The sequence below is a fragment of the Delphinus delphis genome, chromosome 11 (genome assembly GCF_949987515.2).
Source record: "Delphinus delphis chromosome 11, mDelDel1.2, whole genome shotgun sequence".
Taxonomy (NCBI): domain Eukaryota; kingdom Metazoa; phylum Chordata; class Mammalia; order Artiodactyla; family Delphinidae; genus Delphinus; species Delphinus delphis.
Window position 1 is genome coordinate 39,315,631 of NC_082693.1, and position 20,526 is coordinate 39,336,156.

Below are 20,526 nucleotides of genomic sequence, written 5' to 3' on the forward strand. Positions count from 1 at the left end.
CCGTGAAAGTGGTTTGGAAGATCTCAATGAATGCTGAGTGTAAAGATTTTTGGTGCAACTTGATTTTACTCTTTCTTTCCTCAGAGTGTCTGGGGATTAGTTTGATCCTGAGTGAGGATAAAAGCTGCTTCCATAGAGACTACTGGTTTCAGAGCTGTTTTAAATTTGGGACTTGGAAGCCAGAAGATCTGAGCTTCCCGCTGCATTAATGAATTTAAAATATGTTGTTGATTTAATGTTTGGTTTGTGTATTGATTTATGGCTTTGGCTTCTTTAAGCTGTTTATGTATATTTGAATCAAGTTAGTTAAAAAATATTTAATTTTTCATGTGACATACGCCAATTGAAGACAACCATTATTTTGAAAACAACAAATAAATGTATTTAATATTTTTATGATTGTACAGTTGTTGACTGGCAAAAAAATCTTTTGGAGCAGAAAAAGCATTTGTCAAATGTAGATTTTTAGCTTAATATGAAGATGTACCATCTTTTTTTTAAAATTGAATGTAAATTTTATTTATGTATTTATTTTTTTAATTAAATTTTTATTTTATATTAGAGTATAGTTGATTTACAATGTTGTGTTAGTTTCAGGTGTACAGCAAAGTGATTCAGTTATACATATACATATATCCATTCTTTTTCATATTCTTTTCCCATATAGGTTATTACAGAATATTGAGTAACCATCTATTTTTTTAAGTGACTATAATTAACAAAAGTAGTTCAAACAAAAGATTCTAAGCGTTTCTGAAATGATGGAACTGTTCTTGAGACAGTGCTTTGTTTACACTATGCATTAGGGGAAAAAAGCAGCTGGAAATATAATTTTCAAAGAATTCTTTTGTGAATTATGGGCTCTTTCAAGAATGATCAACAATGACTGTGCTTTTTAGAGTCTTAAATTTCAGAACTGGGAAGAGACGGGGCCTAAGTTTTGTCTGGCCTTCCTTAAATATGTGTATGAGTGGAAAAGGATGATTCCTTCCCTTGAGCTTTTGCATTAAAGTTTTCATCTTCCATGGTATATACTACATGTTGTATAAAATTCATTGTTAAAAAGTTAGACAGAATAATGATTTTCATATAAATGTAAAATGAACACATGTAAAAGATGTTATTTAACTCATTAATTAATGGGAGAACCTGTAAGGTGTTAAAAGTAGTTCAAAGGAGAATTCAAAGTACTGCACGTGTATAGCATCAGGTGTGCTGAAATGAATTTACAAATCTATGCAAAACTGTCTTTTTCCATAGGGACATGGGGAAAATCATTCCTCTCTCACTGGACAGAATTTGTTTGTAAGTGTATGGACAAGAATCCTTTGAATTGCTATCATTTAACTATAACTTGCAATTATAAAACAGCTCAAATGTCATGAAGAATGCAGACCTTGTAGAATCAGGTAACTAGGGAAGGTGCACATTACACAGTGCCTAGTTTTCCACTGAAGATGCCAAGTCATCTTCTTGGTTCATTTCAAAGCCTCTCACAGTCTTTCATAAAAGAACAAAATAAATGGGTCTACATTCTGGTTTTTGACAACCATCCTATGTCTGTTAGTCTTAGGGACTTAACTCTCATTCCTTGTAAATAAAGTCAGTTTTCAAAATGAAAGAAAATGAAGTTATTCTTAGAGGATATTTTCTGGTATTTTGATCAACATTAGAACACTTACTCAGGTTAGTGTTGAATTTTGGACCATTGGCAGATACTTAAACTGTAGCTCCAAATGGTTAGGTAGCAAGTTCAATGAGACTACCAAGTGCATAATATTTTGTAGATATTCAGTTACTAAAGAACAATAGTAATAATTTGAAGGAAAGTGGAAGTCTCCTGCCCAATTTTAATTCTTAAAAGTGTATATTATTACACCTTTAGCAACTTCCCAATGTTAAATACTTTTTACCTGGGCAGTTGAACCCAGGGGGAGAGGGCACAAAGTTGGCATTATCTACTCCAAATTCATGCTGTCTGCTTCTAACTGGACCTTTGCTGCTTCATGACCTTTTTATTCCTCTCATATGTATTCTCTTGCACTTTCCTGATTTTGAAGCAGCAGTGTGGTATCGTAGAAAGAGATAGAACTTGTAGGCTTATAGACCTGGGTTTGAATCACCACCCTACCACTTACTAGCTGTTAGATCTTGGGGAATTCTCACAGTCTCAAGTTCTTGAATTAAATGAGTCATAAATACTAAACAGGATTACATGAAATTTGTATATAAATGATGTAATAGCACATGGTAGGCAGTAAGTATTAGTTTTCTTCTCTGTTCTTCTCAGGCCTTCAAGCTTCCCTGCTTTCTCTCCTCTTGTTTCTATTACTGAAATAATTGGAGTCATTTGGTATGAACTTCCTCATCTTCCCCTCTTCTGTCTCTATACAGAGATGTATTATCTTTCTGTGTTTTTTGTTTCAGAAGTATGTTTCTTTTACCTCACAAGGTTTTTGTGAGGATTAAATAAGATAATGTGTATGAAATTGCTTAGTACATCTCCTAGCACATATTAGGCATCAAAGGAAGATTAATTGGATCTGAATGTAAGGTTAATTTTATCTTTGATATTACCTCTCCTTTAGGTTATTTTCTACTTCTGTAACTATTACTCTTCTTTGTAGTATTTTTTATTTTTTTAAATTTTATTTATTTATTTATTTATTTTGACTGCGTTGGGTCTTTTTTGTTGCGCGTGGGCTTTCTCTATTTGCGGTGAGCGAGGGCTACTCTTCGTCGTGGTGCATGGGCTTCTCATTGCGGTGGCTTCTCTTGTTTTGGAGCACGGGTGCTAGGCATGTGGGCTTCAGTAGTTGTGGCACTTGGGCTCAGTAGTTGTGGCTCACGGGCTCTAGAGCACAGGCTCAGCAGTTGTGGCACATGAGCTTAGTTGCTCTACGGCATGTGGGATCTTCCCGGACCAGAGCTCGAACCACTGTCCCCTGCATTGGCAGGCAGATTCTTATCCACTGAGCCACCAAGGAAGCCCTCCTTTGTAGTATTAACATGTTTGATTTTTCCTTCTCCTCTTTTTTCTTTTTACATATACATACATCCACTCTTTTTAAAATTATTTTCCCATAAAGGTCATTACAGAGTATTGAGTAGAGTTCCCTGTGCTATACAGTAGGTCCTTATTAGTTATCTGTATTATATATAGTAGTGGGTATATGTCAATCCCAGTCTCCCCCCACTTCCCCCCTGGTAACCATAAGTTTGTTTTCTGCATCTGTGACTCTATTTCTGTTTTGTAAATAAGCTCATTTGTACCTTTTTTTTAGATTCCACATATAGGTATAAGTGATATCATATGATATTTGTTTTTCTCTGTCTGACTTACTTCACTCAGTATGACAGTCTCTAGGTCCATCCATGTTGCTGCAAATGACATTATTTCATTCTTTTTTATGGCTGAGTAATGTTCTGTTGTGTATATGTACCACATCTTCTTTATCCATTCCTCTGTCGATGGACATTTAGGTTGTTTCCATGTCCTGGCTACTGTAAATAGTGCTGCAGTGAACATTGGGGTGCATGTATGTTTTCAAATTATGGTTTTCTCCGGGTATATGCCCAGGAGTGGGATTGCAGGATCATATGGTAGCTCAATTTTTAGTTTTTAAAGGAGCCTCCATACTGTTCTCCATGATGGTTGTACCAATTTACATTCCCACCAACAGTGGAGGAGGGTTCCTTCCTTCTCCTCTTTCAAAAAGCATTCCTTTTTAAGGGGTAAACCCTTGAGGGGAAAACCCCTTTTGCTTGGCCTTGCTAGAACTCTGGCTAATACTCTATTTCGTTCATTCCTTTATTGTCAGACTGCTCAGTTGAGTAGGTAAGGGGTTTGGCTGCCACTTTTCCACCACCTGCTCTCATTAAACCCCTGCATTCTGATATACCATAATTTTCCCCTGAATCTGAAACAGCACCCTCTCAGTCAGACTCACACAAGGCTTAGAATGTAGTAGGCATTCAGTGAATATTAGTTGAATAATGAATGAAATGAGAAGGTTTAGAGTACTATCACTGAGGGCTCTCTAATGCTTTCGATCAATGCTTTTAAAGAATTCTGGTAAGAAACCATTATGCCGGAATTCAGTCTAACTGGATGCTAATGTATAACAAGAATTGTTTTTTTTCAGAAACCCATGGTTTGTATCAGATTCCAGGAAGAAATTTTACTTACTGTGTTTTAGAGAAAGTTTAACTCTCAAGGCAAATTTATTAGCAAAGTATCTTTTCTGTTTTCTTCTATCAAGAGCACTCAGACCATTGTTTTTCCAGTTCAGTGGTACTCAGACCTTGGTCCTTGAGCCCCAGGTAGTCCTTTCAGCAACTGTCTTCTTCTGAGACCTTTATTGTATTAACCAGACTATGCTGAGATAGGGTAACTATGCTGCCATTTTGTTAACAATAATAGCTAATATGGCACCAGAGGCGTATTCTTTTATTTTATTTATTTATTTATTTAATTTATTTTTGGCTGTGTTGGGTCTTAGTTGTGGCATGAGGGATCTTTTGTTGCGGCGCGCGGGCTTCTCTCTAGTTGCGGTGCATGGACTCCAGAGCACGTGGGCTCTGTAGTTTGCGGCACATGGCATGTGGGATCTTAGTTCCCGGACCAGGGATCGAACCCCCGTCCCCTGCATTGGTAGGTGGATTCTTTACCACTGGACCACCAGGGAAGTCCTGGCATATTCTTTTAAATATAGCATCTCAGCTTTGGTGAATTTGATTTCTCTTTTGCCGTTTTAATAAGTAGACTTGTTTACAGTTAATTTTTTTTTTTTTGGCCACGCATCTGGTGGCATCTTAGTTCCCCAACTAGGGATGGAACCCATACCCCCTGCAGTGAAAGTGCGGAGTCCTAACCACTGGACCTCCAGGGAATTCCCTACAGTTAAAGTTTTAGCTTTATCTATCTAGTAGATAGTATTAGTTTGCCAAAAGTAATTAGAGCAAGCTTTCTTGGATTATAGTAGAAGTCTTATTCAGTACCATCCAATCTTACAGTTTACTATTAACTGAAAAAATTGGTTAAAGCAAGATATAAAAATGACACATACATATCATAAGCATTTTATTTTTGCTTAAAACAAATAAATGTACATTTGTTCACCAACCTTTTTTTTTTTTTTTTTGCGGTATGCGGGCCTCTCACCGCTGTGGCCTCTCCTGCTGCGGAGCAACAGGCTCCGGACGCGCAGGCTCAGCGGCCATGGCTCATGGGCCCAGCCGCTCCGCAGCATGTGGGATCTTCCCGGACTGGGGCATGAACCCGTGCCCCCTGCATCGGCAGGCGAACTCTCAACCACTGCGCCACCAGGGAAGCCCTTCACCAACCTTTTGATATATTATGTTATGAGTCTGCTGATGAGAGTTCTTCATCTATTTGGCATTAATTGCAGCCCATGATGCATTGCTTACAACTTCCAATTACAGTTTTTCTAAGTGGAGTGAGAACTCTTAAAGACTTGAAGCAATGAGTATAGACTCCTCCTAGATTTCTGATTTTTCCCCAAGGTTATTTATGTGTCTCACCCACACTTAAGTTGAGGATTTTTTTTTTTTTTAATATTTGGTTGCACAGGGTCTTAGTTGCGGCACGTGGGCTCCTTAGTTGTGGCATGCGAACTCTTAGTTGCAGCATGCATGTGGGATCTAGTTCCCTGACCAGGGATCGAACCCAGGCCCCCTGCATTGTGAGCGCGGAGTCTTATGCACTGCGCCACCAGGGAAGTCCCGAGGACGGTGTTTCAAATGATTTATATTCAGTCTTCCAGAGCCTTCAACTTAGTTCTCAAAGAAATAGCAACTTTTCTTACATTCGTAGTTCATTAATGTATTTAGTATTTCATTACAATCATGTAATTGTAATTATGGACACAACTGGAATTAAGTAGGTTTGAGAACAAATACATCAGACTCAGTATAGTATAGGAGGAGCAGAATGCCGCAATGTCAGTGTTACCTGTTAGCTGCCAGTGTTCAGCCGGGGATATTGGTCAGTGCCTGGCAGAGGGAATGAAGAGTATCAGTTAAACTGTGCCGTTAAGAGGCAAAAGGATGTCTTTAGTTTATTTTCTTTTTTGTTAAAGTTTTATGTAATATACATAAAGTAAAATGCAAAATGCTTAAGGGTACAACTAGATGAATTTTTTCACAGTGAACAGACCTGTATAATAAATACTCAGATCATAATAGAATAGTACCAGGATCCTAGAAGCCTTCCTGTACCCTGACCCAGTTTCTTTCCCACTACTATTGTGACCTATATCACTATCGATTAGTTTGGCTTATGTATGAACTTCATATAAATGGAATCATACAACATACACTCTTTTGCATCTGACATTTTTCTCTTAGCATTGGTTTTTTTTTTAACATCTTTATTGGAGTATAATTGCTTTACAATGGTGTGTTAATTTCTGCTTTATAACAAAGTGAATCAGCTATACATATACATATATCCCCATATCTCCTCCCTCTTGCGTCTCCCTCCCACCCTCCCAATCCTACCCCTCTAGGTGGTCACAAAGCATGGAGCTGATCTCCCTATGCTATGCGGCTGCTTCCTACTAGCTATCTATTTTACATATGGTAGTGTATATATGTCTATTAGCATTGGTTTTGAAATTGATCCATGTTATGTCAGTAGCTCATTCTTTTTCTGTATTGCGGTATATAGTATTCTTTTCTGTAAATACACCACAATTTATTTATCCATTCTGTCATTGATAGTTGTCTACATTTGTTTCTAGTTTTGGACTCTTAAAAATAGTGCTGCTATAAACATTCTCGTACATGTCTCTGGTGCACATATACATGCATTTTGTTGAGCATATACTTAGGAATAGGACATCTGGTTGTAGGATATGCTTATGTTCAGCCTTAGTAGATTTTACTAAATAGATTTTTACACTCCCACTAGCAGTGTGTGAGAATCAGTTATTCCACATCCCTCGATGGCCCTTTAAAAAAAAACTTTACCATGTATTTTTATCATTTTGTTTATGTCGTGTATTTGGTTTTAAAAAATATCATATAGAATATTCATTAACCCACCATTTAACCTGAGAAGTTTAATATTGAATATTGACAGTCTTACATGTTCTCCTCTCGCCTTTCAAGGTAAATACTCTAATTTTTTTTTTTTTACTCTTTCCATTGCCTTTTCAAAAAATAGTTTTATCAGGTATATGTGTGTGTCTAAATAATATATTGTCTAGTGTTAGTTGTATTTAGTTTTTTTTTTAAAGAATATGTGTATGCAATCTGGGAATTGATTTTCTTTTCTTTCTTTTTTAATGCTTTACATTATGTTGCTAAGATTTATCTATATTGTTGTGTACAGTTGTAATAGTTGACTCATTTTTCTCTGCCATATAATACTTCATTTAGTGGATTCATCACAGTTTATTCATTTCCTGTTGATGACATTTGGGTTGTTTCCATTTCTTACTGTTATGAATTCTACATGTTTTCTGGTGTGCCATGAGCAAGAATTTCTCTTGGTACTTAGGAATGTAATCTCTGGGTCATAGGATTGATAAATGTTCTAGTTTACAAAATAATGCCTATATTCCAAAGAAGTTATACCAATTTATACTCTATCATCAATAGATCAGAGATGAGAGCCTTTTCATTATGAGAGAATTTAAAATTATAACCTCAGTTACTTTTAGAGATAGTTACTATTTACATTTTCTATTTTTTGCCTGTGTTTGGTAACGTGTTTTTTAAGAAATTTGTTACCTACGTTTTCAAATGTATTGACATAAGGTTGTCTCTATTTTTGTCTTGTATTTAATGTCTGTAAGATCTATACTTTTAAAAAAAAATTCCTGATATTGATAATATTGATATTTGTGCTTTCGTGCTTTTTTTTCTTTTTCCCTTCTTCTTTTAGGAGTTTCTTGCTGGGTCAAGCAGTCAATTTTTTCTTTCATATTTTTTTTTCTTATTGCATTAAAATTTTTAAAAATCATGGTAAAGTACACGTAACATAAAATTGACCATTTAAACCATTTTAAAGTGTACAGTTCAGTGATGTTAAGTACATTCACATTGTTGTACAACTGTCACTACCGTTCATCTCCAGTTGTACAACTGTCACTACTTTTTCATCTCCCCAAATTGAAACTCTGTACCATTAAACAATAATTCCTCATTCTCCTACCCCACAGCACCTGGCAACTTCGTCTCTATGAATCTGACTACTCTAAGTACCTCATATAGGTAGAATCATATAGTATTTGTCTTTTTTGTGACGGGCTTATTTCACTAAGCATAATGTCCTCAAGGTTTATCCATATTTTAGTATGTGTCAAGTATTGGCACATAGTAATTTATCTTAAATACTTATTAATTGATCAGTTAATAATTTTTTCAAGTTAGAAGGTATATTGGAAATCACTTTTTCTATTTGCGTGAAATTTCCCTTTATGGATTAGAATTAGTGAATATAGCTCTTAATTGCCTTATTTTGTTTTTGCCTAATAGCTGCCTCCATTCCCTTGTGCTGTTGGTGCATCTGTGCTTTGGGGAGATGGGAGGAATGGAGTTTATATGTGTGTGGAGGGGGTGAGGATTAAATGATCAGTATTGTTTAAAACCATTATTGAAGAATTTATACAGCTGAGGATAATTTGGCTTGATTGGGCTTGGGTTACAGCCACCCGCATGAGGAGGAGGGTACAGACAACTCACCACGCAGCTAGCAGTGAAACAGGAAAAGACAAACTTGTATGTATTTCTGCTCTGCTCCTTTTGAGCCCCCTCTACTCCCACACTTACAGCTGCCACTGATGACTAATGTTAAGCAATTTGGAGGGTCCTGTGTCTTTTAATAGTAGTAAGAGGAGTTGTGCTATCACATGGTTTCTGATTTTCCACCTAGAATGTATTTTAAATTTCCAGAAATTCTATTTTATTCCAATTTCCAATTCTGTGTTGTTCCAATTCAAGGTTTATATTTTAAAAAAAGGAATTTATTGGTTTTTCTAAATGAAAATTCCATTTTCCAAAATAAAATTGTGGTGATCAGACCTTATTATTATGGGAGTTTTGGGGTTAGAATGACACATGGATTGGAAAGTTAGTGCCAATGAATAAAGACTTTGTTGAGAAAACAGACTTATGGAAATGTCTCACATTCACCTTTTTGACCTAAGGAAATCATCTCCTTTGTTCCTAATTGTTTTTTAGAATATATCATTGCTTTACTTTGGGTCTCTCTCCTTTTTCTTTTTTTTCTTCTCTTTCATATTCCTTTATAAAGCTAATGAGAATAATTATTGGCAAAAATGATATTGTGGAATAAGAACTCTTGGTTACTTTCTCATAACCCAAACCTTTAAAAGTCAGGAAAAATATTTTTATTTGGAACTCCCCATTTTCTTGTTTTTGGTTGTTATTGTGCAGGTCTAGAAGTTAGTGTTTGTAGGTTCTTACTGACACATTTCTTGAACCCGTTGATTGGATTTCTAAGTTGAAACAAATGTTATTTAGGTTAAACTGAGGGTTTTCAGCTTTGGTTTAATTTACTAGGAAGGGATCTTTTTTAAAAAAAGTATTACAGTTTTTTTGAATAGATAAGATGCTTGTATGGTTCCAATGCCAAAATAGAAAAAGGCCAATTGAAAAGTCTTTCTTACCCGAGTTTCCTATTTTTTCAGTTTCCATTCCTCAATGGATCATCACTGTTGCTAGTTTCTTGTTTATCCTTCCAGATATACAATATTTATGTATATATGATAGTATAAATATATTCTCCCCATCATATTCATTTAACAATATATCATATCAATACGTAAGAGGACGTTCTCTTTCCTCAAAAACATTTGCATAGTATCTCATTGTATGAATAAACCATAATTCATTAAACTAGCGTTCCATTGATGGACAATTAAGTTGTTTCCAATCTTTTGCTCTAATAAATATTGTTTCATTTGATAACCTTGAACATACCTTTCCACACATTTGCAGATATGCTTGTAGGGTAAATTCCTAGAAATTCTTTTGCTGGGTCAAATAGTATATGTATTAAAAATTCTGGGGGGGGTATAAATTTATTTATTTATTTTTGACTGTGTTGGGTCTTCGTTGCTACGCCTGGGCTTTCTCTAGTTGTGGCGAGTGGGGTCTACGCTTCGTTGTGGCGCGCGGGCTTCTCATTGTGGTGGCTTCTCTTGTTGTGGAGCATGGGCTTCAGTAGTTGTGGCTACGAGGGCTCAGTAGTTGTGGCTCGTGGGCTCTAGAGTGCAGGCTCAGCAGTTGTGGCACACAGGCTTAGTTGTTCCATGGCATGTGGGATCTTCCCGGACCAGGGATCAAACCTGTGTCCCCTGCATTGGCAGGCGGATTCTCAACCACTGCGCCACCAGGGAAGTGCCTGTATTTAAAATTTTGATAACTACTGTCTAGTTGTTTTTCATAGGTATTGTACAAATTGACATTCTCACTTAGATGTGAGGTAGCTTGTTTTCTACATAGTCTTACTACCAGTGTGTGTAATCATTTTGGACATTTGTCAGGGTAAAAAACAGTGTTTTAGTAGTTTCAAAGTGCATAAAATAGGCTAAGTACTTTTTAATCTAAGTATAAACGTGTAGTCCTCCCTCAGTATCTGCTGAGGATTGGTTCCAAGACCCCCCACAGATACCAAAATCTGCAGATGCTCAAGTCCCTTTATATAAAATGGCATAGTATTTGCATATAACCTAAACATTTCCTCCTGTATATTTTAAATCATCTCTAGATTACTTATAATACCCAATACAATGTAAATGTTATGTAAATAGTTGCTGGCGTGTGGCAAAACCAAATTTTTCTTTTTGGAACTTTTTGGATTTTTTTTCCCTTGAATATTTTTGATTTCGGTTGGTTGAATCCGAGAATGCAGAAACTGCAGATATGGAGGACTGGACTGTACATGGTATAAGAAGTCAAATAGTGGGCTTCCCTCGTGGCGCAGTGGTTAAGAATCCACCTGTCAATGCAGGGGACACAGGTTGGAGCGCTGGTCCGGGAAGATCCCACATGCCACGGAGCAACTAAGCCTGTGCGCCACAACTACTGAGCCTGCGCTCTAGAGCTTGTGAGTCACAACTACTGAGCCCAAGTGCTGCAACTACTGAAGCCCGCACGCCTAGAGCCCATACTCCACAACAAGAGAAGCCACCAAAATGAGAAGCCCATGCACCACAACGAAGAGTAGCCCCCGCTCACTGCAACTAGAGAAAGCCTGCGCGCAGCAACGAAGACCCAACACAGCCAAAAATAAAAATATATATATTTATATATAAATATATGGCTTTTAAGCCCTCCCTTATCCACTCGCTATACTGCATCTATACTAAGGCTATATATTCAACCTCTGGAGCATGTGCTTTGGCTTGGATTTCCATGAGTAGTGATGGATTTATGCTACTCCATCCACATTTAACATTTTTCATCGCTTTTTCTTTTTTTTCCAAATCAGTATATTCCTGAAAATTAAGAAAAAAATTAAAATATGTAATATAAAATTTACCATCTTAGCCATTTTTAAATGTACAGGTCAGTAGTGTTAAGTATATTTACATAGTTGAACAGATATCTAGAAATTTTTTGTCTTGTAAAATGGAAAATTTCTGCAGGCATCTCTTCATTTTATTGCACTTTGCTTTATTTTACTTTGCAGATATTGCATTTTTTACAAATTGAAGCTTCGTGGCAACCCTGCATTAAGCAAATCTCTCAGTGCCCTTTTTCCAGCAGCATTGCTCACTTTGTTGTCTCTGTGTCACATTGTGAGAATTCTCCCAATATTTCAAACATTTTCATTTTTACTGTATTTGGTTTTTTTTTTGGTCTCTCAAAATATTTCAAGTAGAAATAGGGAAGACAACCAAATGTAAAATAGTTAAGTAAAAAACCTTGACGAATACACTCATTTGGTCATCAAAATATAAAAAGCTGAAAATAGTATTACATTAGGTACCTTGATTGAAAACAGTGTTATTCTATTCAAGTAATAAGCCCAAAGCGGTCCCCAACTAAGAGTTAAAGCTTGTCTCTCTATTCATACACACAGCCCTTAGACAAGAATCATATATGTTTTTATCCAGAATGGTCCCTCCACCCAAATCCTTGTCTTTTTATTTTTGTTACTTTTATGGAAATTATTCAGTGTGTTTTTCATAAATAAATTTTGTTTTCAGAATGCCAGTAAGCCACCACATCAACCTTGGACAATATCTGAATCATTTTTACAAAAGTGGAAATAGCCAAATAAAGGGTTTCAGGTTAAGTGAGAGGCATGGGTGAGTTATTAATCGATATGGACTAATCTGTCCTTTGATCAGCACAGTGACATTGCTGAACGTGCTTTGAAAGTTGGCCCCACCTGATAACACCCCATGTGGACACAAACCTCTTGGTCCTAGAATCCTTTCTCAAAGGTATAAATGAGGCACAGAGAATCACTAGTAGAAGGATGAGTAAAAGCTGAGTCTTACCAGAGTGGGGTGCTGGCAAGAGAAAGTCAGGTCCTTGTATACCCGGTTGAAAGGCAAAGTGTCCTGGCGAGGCTGTCCCCAAGGGCTGTCCTGAAGGGCACATGTGAGGTGGGTCTGGTGTAGGAGAGACAGACATTGGGATGAAGGGCACCCAGCATCGTCCGGAAAGTCAGGGTTGGGGAGCAGACCCTTACCACCAAGGCCACCGCGGACTCCGGGTTGCTGTCCTGGGTTTGTCAGCCGGTCTCTGCCCTTTCCTCCTGGGCTGTCTTCCTCCTCCTGGCACTGAAGGTCAGAGGGCTGGGTTTTTCTTCGTGCTCCTCATCTGAATCTGACTTGTCACTGTAGAGGTGAATGGTGGCTTGCATAGGGAAACTAGCCAGCACCTTCACCCCGGAACTCTGCAGATACTCTTGATGCTTAGAAAGAGGTAAATAAAGTCTTACAGGATGCTGAGACCCAAAGGCTCCCCCTTCAATCCAAAGGTTTGTTGGTCACCTCCAGGCTCAAGCTTAACAGTATTTGATAAGCTCCTCTTCCTCTTACTGTTGTCATGATGTCCCAAGCACTGTGAGGGAGCCCAAGATGGAAAGATGAGTCGGACACAGTCCCCCAGTTCATGCATTTTAAATCTCGCTTCCAGTTCTGCTGGGCTCAGCATCCTGGGGGTTCAGGATCCAAGGTCTCCATGGTGTTTGGCTCTTGGCCCTCGAGGTGGCGGTGGTCCCCGGGGACCGTCCCCCCGGGGCAGTGACAGACGCGTCCCCGCGCCTCCCGGGCTCCGGCTGCCACCTCAGGTCTGATGGTGCCCTCCGAGCCCGCGCCCTTCCAGCGGCGCACACGACCGGCCGCGCCTTTAACCAGTCTGGCGAGGGCGCTCACCCTACTGTATTTGTTATGGTGATCTGTGATCAGTGATTTTTGATGTTAGGACTGTAATTGTTTTGGAGCGCCACAAACCACGCCCATATGGGAGGCAGATTTAATGGATAAATGTTGTGTGTGTTCTGACTGCTCCACCAACTGGCCATTCCCCTGTCTCTCTCCCTCTCCTCAGGCCTCCCTATTCCCTGAGACACAACAGTACTGAAATTATAGGCATACTTTGTTTTATTGTGTTCTACTTTATTACACTTCGCAGATAATTGCATTTTTTTTTTTTTTTACAAATTGAAGGTTTGTGGCAATCTTGCATTATCAGATGATGGTTAACATTCTTTTAGCAATAAAGTATTTTTAAATTAAGGTATGTACATTTTTTTAGACATAATGCTATTGCACACTTAATAGACTACAGTATAGTGTAAACATAACTTTTATATGCACTGGGAAACCAAAAAAATTTCTGTGACTTGCTTTATTGCGATGTTCACTTTACTGCGGTGGTCTGGAACTGAACCTGGAGTATCTCCAAGGTATGCCTGTACCTGTGAAATCACAATATCCCATTTCCCTCTCCCTACAGCCCCTGGCATCCACCATTCTACTTTCTGTTTCTATGAATTTCACTACTTTAGATACCTCATATAAGTGGAATCTTACAATATTTTTCTTTTTTATGACTGAAACTTCATTTAGCATAATGTCCTCAGGGTTCATTTACATCGTGGCATGTATCAAGATTTCCTTCTTTTTAAAGGCCAAATAATATTCCATTGTATGTATATGCCACATCTTGTTTATCCAGTCATCCATCAATGGACATTTGGGTTGTTTCCACCTCTTGTCTATTACATTGATAAATAGTGCTGCGGTGAACATGAATATGCAAATATTTCTTCGACATCCTGCTTTCATTTCTTTTGGATATATACCCAGAGGTGGGATTGCTGCATCTTATGGTAGTTCTATTTTTAAGTTTTGAGGAAGCTTCATATTATTTTCTATAGTGGCTGCACCATTTTATATTCCCACCAATAGTGCACAAGAGTTCCAATTTCTCCACATCCTCAGCAACACTTATTTTCTGTTTTTTTTTTTTTGTGTATGTGTGTTTTTGTGTTGTTGTTGGTTTTGGTAGCAGCCATCCTAATGGGTATGAGATGATATCTCACTGTGGTTTTGATTTGTGTTTCTCTAATGATGAGTGATGTTAAGCATCTTTTCATGTGTTTTTTGGCCATTTGCATATCTCCTTTGGAGAATGTCTGTTCAAGTTCTTTGCCCATTTTTAAGTTGGTCATTTATTTTTCTGTTGTTAAGTTGTAGGTGTTCTTTATATCTACTGGATATTAACCTCTTATCAGTTAAATGATTTACAAATATTTTCTCCCATTCCATAGATTGCTTTTTCACTCTTGATTATTTCTGTTGATGTACAGAAGTTTTTAATTTTCACATGGTCCTGTTTGTCTATTTTTGCTTTTTTAACTGTGCTTTTGGTGTCATATTCAAGAAATCATTGCCAAATTCAATGTCATGAAGCTTTTCCTCTGTGTTTTCTTCTAGGAGTTTTAGATCTTATGTTTAGGTCTTTAATCCATTTTGAGTTGGCTTTTGTATATGGTGTAAGTGATGGGTCCAGCTTCATCCTTTTGCATGTAGATATCCAGTTTTCCAAACATCATTTGTTGGAGAGACTATTCTTTCCCCATTGAGTGGTCTTGGTGCCTTTGTTAAAAATTATTTGGCCATACATGTGACAGTTTATTTCTGGGCTCTGTATTCTATTCCATTCATCTAAATTCAGTCTTTATGCCAATACCATACTGTTTTGTTTTGTTTTTTGTTTTTGGCCGCGTTGGATCTTCATTTGCTGCATGTGGGCTTTCTCTAGTTGCGGCGAGTGGGGGCTACTCTTTGTTGCGGCGCCCAGGCTTCTCATTGTGGTGGCTTCTTTTGTTGTGGAACACGGGCTCTAGGCGCGCGGGCTTCAGTAGTTGTGGCCCGCAAGCTTAGTTGCTCTGAGGCATGTGGGATCTTCCCGGACCGGGGGTCGAATCCGTGTCCCCTGCATTGTCAGGCGGATTCTTAACCACTGCGCCACCAGGCTAAGTCCCCAGAGTCTACTTTAGATTAGTACTAGTTTAATTCTATAAGATAGCTTGTCTTTCTCCCTCCTTTGTGCAGTTATTGTCATATATATCGTCTATATTTGTTATAAACCCAACAGTACAGTGTTGTTATTACTGCTTTATACAATCTTGTCTTTTAAATAATTTAAGAGAATAATTTTTTTATTCTTTTTGTATTGGAGTATAGTTGCTTTACAGTATTGTGTTAGTTTATACTGTACAGCGAAGTGAATCAGCTATACGTGTGTGTATATATATATATGCCCTCTCTTTTGGATTTCCTTCTCATTTAGGTCACCGCAGAGCATCGAGTAGAGTTCCCTGTGCTATACAGTACGTTCTCATTACTTATCTATTTCATACATACTATCAATAGTCAGCCTCAATTTCCCAATTCATCCAACCCCCCACCCCCACTTGCCCCTTGGTATCCATATGTTTGTTCTCTACGTCTGGGTCTCTATTTCTGCTTTGTAGTTAAGATCATCTATACCAGTTTTTTCAGTTTCCACATATATGTGTTAATATAAGATATTTGTTTTTCTCTTTCTGACTTCACTCTGTATGAGAGAATAAAATTTTTAAAACGCATTCTTTTATATTTACCCATATATTTACTTTTTCCAGTGCTCTTCATTTCTCTGTGTAGATTTAAGCTACCAGCTGGTGTCAGTGGATTCTCTGAGTTATTGGGGATGTCTTTATTTCACCTTCATTTCTGAAAGACAGTTTAGCTATCTGGATACAGAATTCTTGCTTGACAGTATTTCCTTTCAGCATTTTGAATATGTCATCTCGCTGCCTTCTAGCCTCCCTTGTTTCTGATGAGAAGTTAGCCACTAGTTATATCTTTGCTTCCCTGTAAATGATGGGTTGTTTTTTTCTTACTACTCCCAAGATTTTCAGTTTGGGGCTTTCATCAATTTTACTACATGTCTAGGTACGGACTTCTGTGTTTTTGTAGTTGTGGTTCATTGAGCTTCTTAATGTGTAGATTAATTTTAAAAATCAGTTTGTATTGTTTTTGGTCACTTCCTATCCTTTCTCTCCACTTCTTCTGGAACTCCTAATTTGTGTATGTTGGTACACTTGTTCCACAGGTCTTTAAGGCTCTGTTTGTTTTTCTTTATTCTTTTCTCTCTCTTCAGATTAGATAATTTCTATTGCTCTTTCTTCAGGTTTATTTTTTATTCTGCTGTAGTATTCAACTCTAGAGTTCCATTTGGCTCTTTTTTATGATTTCTGTCTTTTTGTTGAGATTTTCTATCTGTTTAAGGCATTGTTCATATAATTTTCTTTAGTCTTTTAAAGCACTTTGACGTCTGTGTTTGCTAAGTCTGGCATTGAGCCTATACAGGGATGTTTGCAATCACATGGGGTCGTTTTCCCCTTCTCAGTTTGGGTCACACTTTCTTGCGTCTTTACATCCCATAAATTTTTGTTGAAACTGTGGACATTTTACATAATATGTTGTAGCAATTTTGGATTCTGATTTTTTTCCCTTTTGAGGGTTCTTGTTGCTTTGTTATTATTGTTGTTTTTTAAGTAACTTGCCTGGACTGAATCTGTAGAATCTTTCTCCTTGGTGTGTGACTGCTGATATCTGCTCAGTTTTGTTTCTGTTTTTTTAATTTCTGTTTTAATTTTTAAGTTTGGCTTCCTGGAGTGACACCTGTATCTGCATTGCTTAGTGGTCAGTTAATGATTGGTCAAAGATTGTACTAAGCACCTTGAGCCAGTAAGGCTTCCTCTCTCTGCTGATCATTGTGTGTGTTGGAGAAGCTCCTTCAAAGTTCAGACAGTTTAAAAGTCTGCCCTAACTTTTACTTTCTACTGGGCCCTTTTGTGTCTTTTCTGCCTGTTTATGCAGGCTCCTGGTGGACCCTTTCCAATCTCTCCAGTGCAGATGTGTAGAGCATTTATCAAGGTCCCTTAAGTTTCGTTTCCAGATTTCCTTTTTTAATTTCTGTCTAGTCTGCTGGTCCATTGCTTGCACTGACAGCAACCTCAGGCTCGCTGAGCCCTTGGTCTTGCTTTTTCATTTGTCACCAAGAATGCAAACTCTTACTGACAATGCGGATAGGCGTGGGGTTTTTCTGTGCTTTGCTTTAAATGAAGTCAGCCCTCTCTGTCAGTGAAGCTGCTGGTTTTCATGGCTTTCGCCACCTTGGTAGAACTACCTTTCCCACTGACCTCTGGGGATGGGAGTAGCTTTAGGCAATAATGCCACAGACTCTCTCTTTTCTTACCCCAAGTTCAATAGTTTCTCATGAATAACCACAGAGAAGGTAACATTTGAGAAAAGACCTGAAGGAGGTGAGGAAGTATCCATGTAGATATCTAGGGGAAGAACATTCCTGGCAGAGGCAATACCTTAAGGGCCTTAAGGTGAGAACATATCTAAGTTATAAAAGGGACAGTAAGGAGGCCAGTGTGGCTGGTGTGGAGTACCTGAGAGGAAGAGCAGTAGGACGTGAGGTCAGAGAGATAAAGCAAGGATGGGGAACAGGGTGTTAGAGCAGGTAAGACCTTTTAGGCCACTCTAAGGGCTCTGGCTTTTACCTTGAATGAAATGGGGAGCTGCTAGAGGGCTTTGAACAGTGGAGTTGGGACACAATGTCTTATAATTTTAAAAGCAGCTATGTGAAATAGAAGCCAGAGAGTGGCAGAATAGAAGGCTCAGGATGCCAGTTAGGAGACTATTACAGTCTTGATCATAGCAATGCAGGTAAGAAATGATTGTGACTTAGATAAGGATGGTAACAAGTGGAGATGGTAAGAAGCGGTCCAGTTCTGGTGTATGCATAAGGTAGAACAGATAGGATTTCTTTTGATGGATTGGCAGTGGGGAGTGAATGATACTGGTCCCTTATTTTAAGGGGCTTTTCCTGTATATTATCTGTGAATGTTTTTTCTGTTCCCTTTATTGAGTCCTATGTTTTTTGAGTTTATTATATTTATTCTAATTATCCATAGATTGGATCATTTTTATGTTCTAATATTATCTTCTAATTGCTTTAATATGTTTGTTTGTTTGTTTTTTAATTCTGAAAGCCTTTCTCCACTCCGTTCATTCTGTTTTCTCTGTATCTCTTCTGTTTCTTGCTGTTTCTGACATCTTATTGAACCTTTAATTGTGGTGTTTTGTTTTTCAGGTTTTCTTCAGCTTTGGAGACATCTTTCTTTTCATTCTATTTATTCTTATTCATTCTTTAATTTATTTCTTAGCTCTTATTTTATTGTATCTAAATTCTTTTTTTAAATTTGTTTTATTTATTTTTTTTGGCTGCGTTGGGTCTTCATTGCTGTGCATGGGCTTTCTCTAGTTGTGGTGAGTGGGGACTACTCTTCCTTGCGGTGTGAGGGCTTCTCGTTGCGGTGGCTTCTCTTGTTATGGAGCACGGGCTGTAGGCGTGCGGGCTTCAGCAGTTGTGGCATGAGGGCTCAGTAGTTGTGGCTCACAGGCTCTAGAGTGCAGACTCAGTAGTTGTGACATATGAACTTAGTTGCTCCGTGGCATGTGGGATCTTCCCGGACCAGGGCTCAAAACCATGTCCCCAGCATTGCCAGGCAGATTCTTAACCACTGCACCACCAAAGAAGCCCTGTATCTAAATTCTTTTTCTTTTTCTTTTTTTTTTTGCGGTACACAGGCCTCTCACTGCTGTGGCCTCTCCCGTTGCAGAGCACAGGCTCAGTGGCCATGGCTCACGGGCCTAGCTGCTCCGCGGCATGTGGGATCTTCCCAGACTGGGGCACGAACCCGCATCCCCTGCATCGGCAGGCGGACTCTCAACCACTGCACCACCAGGGAAACCCAAAGCCCTCTACATTCTTATTTGAAGTATTCAAATAAGTATTCAAGGGAGAATCTGCTTTTGGTTTTGCGGGATTAGATTGTTTTCCAGGTTGGGTTCTTCATCTGCTGCGTAGTAATTTCTTCTCTCTCGTTGTCTTTCTCTTTTGTTATTGGATATTTGATAGTTGCTGTGTCATTTTTATTGATCTTCTTTATATTTTATGTGGAACAGTTCCGTTTATACCTTTTATTTGAGAGAGATCGTTGAACTATCCTTGATATGTTTCCCACCTAATTTGAGACCTATCCCCACCCAATCTTGCTTATCAACTATGGTTAGTGGTTGATTGTTGCTTTCATCCTCTTTTCAAGTTAAGGGCATGAAGGTAGAGAAGAGCTTGCCATTGAAGAGTTTAATCATTTTTGGTGATTTGAATTCTGTTCTTTTTTCTAAAGTCTCATAAAATGTTTTCTATCAGGCCTACTTTATCCAGTGGTAAATTCCATGTATTAACATAAGCTTTGCCAGATTCTCCCAATGTGGCTTAATGCCCTGGAAGATGGCAAGCCAAGGAGGTTCAGCCTCCTTTTCCTGAGGTCCCATAGTGGTTTATAGAGTTTTGTTTTCTTTTTCCACACTTTGCGGCTTGTGGGATCTCAGTTCCCCGATCAATGATTGAACCCGGGCCCATGGCAGTGAAAGCGCGGAGTCCTAACCACTGGACCACCAGGGAATTCCCTAAGAGGCTCTTACTCTTGATGGATTTTTTTTTTTTTAAACTTACCCATGACTATCCCTTTCATTCTCCTCCTTCCACATTGAAAAGTATTTCATATAAGATCACTCTCGTTTCCTTCTTGGGTTGCATTTTTAAAAACGTTTATCCTATCAGGTGTCCAGGTATAAGAGTTCTATGATCCTCCTCATGCTTTCTTTACCCAGAAATCTTGGACATGTATTTTTATTTATTTATTTATTTATTTATTATTTGGCTGCATTGGGTCTTCGTTGCTGCACACAGGCTTTCTCTAGTTGCAGCAAGCGGGGGCTACTCTTAGTTGTGGTGCGTGGGCTTCTCACTGTGGTGGCTTCTCTTGTTGCGGAGCACGGGTTCTAGGCACATGGGCTTCAGTAGTTGGGGCACACAGGCTCAGTAGTTGTGGTTCGTGGGCTCTAGAGCGCAGGCTCCGTAATTGTGGCACGTGGACTT

The 20,526-nt window shown here is 38.4% G+C and overlaps 1 pseudogene; it reads right to left on the reverse strand.

Annotated features, from left to right (window-relative positions):
• Positions 1-12,470: 12,470 nt before the first annotated feature.
• On the reverse strand, positions 12,471-20,104 carry LOC132434290 (protein ripply3-like; annotated as a pseudogene).
• Positions 20,105-20,526: the final 422 nt, after the last annotated feature.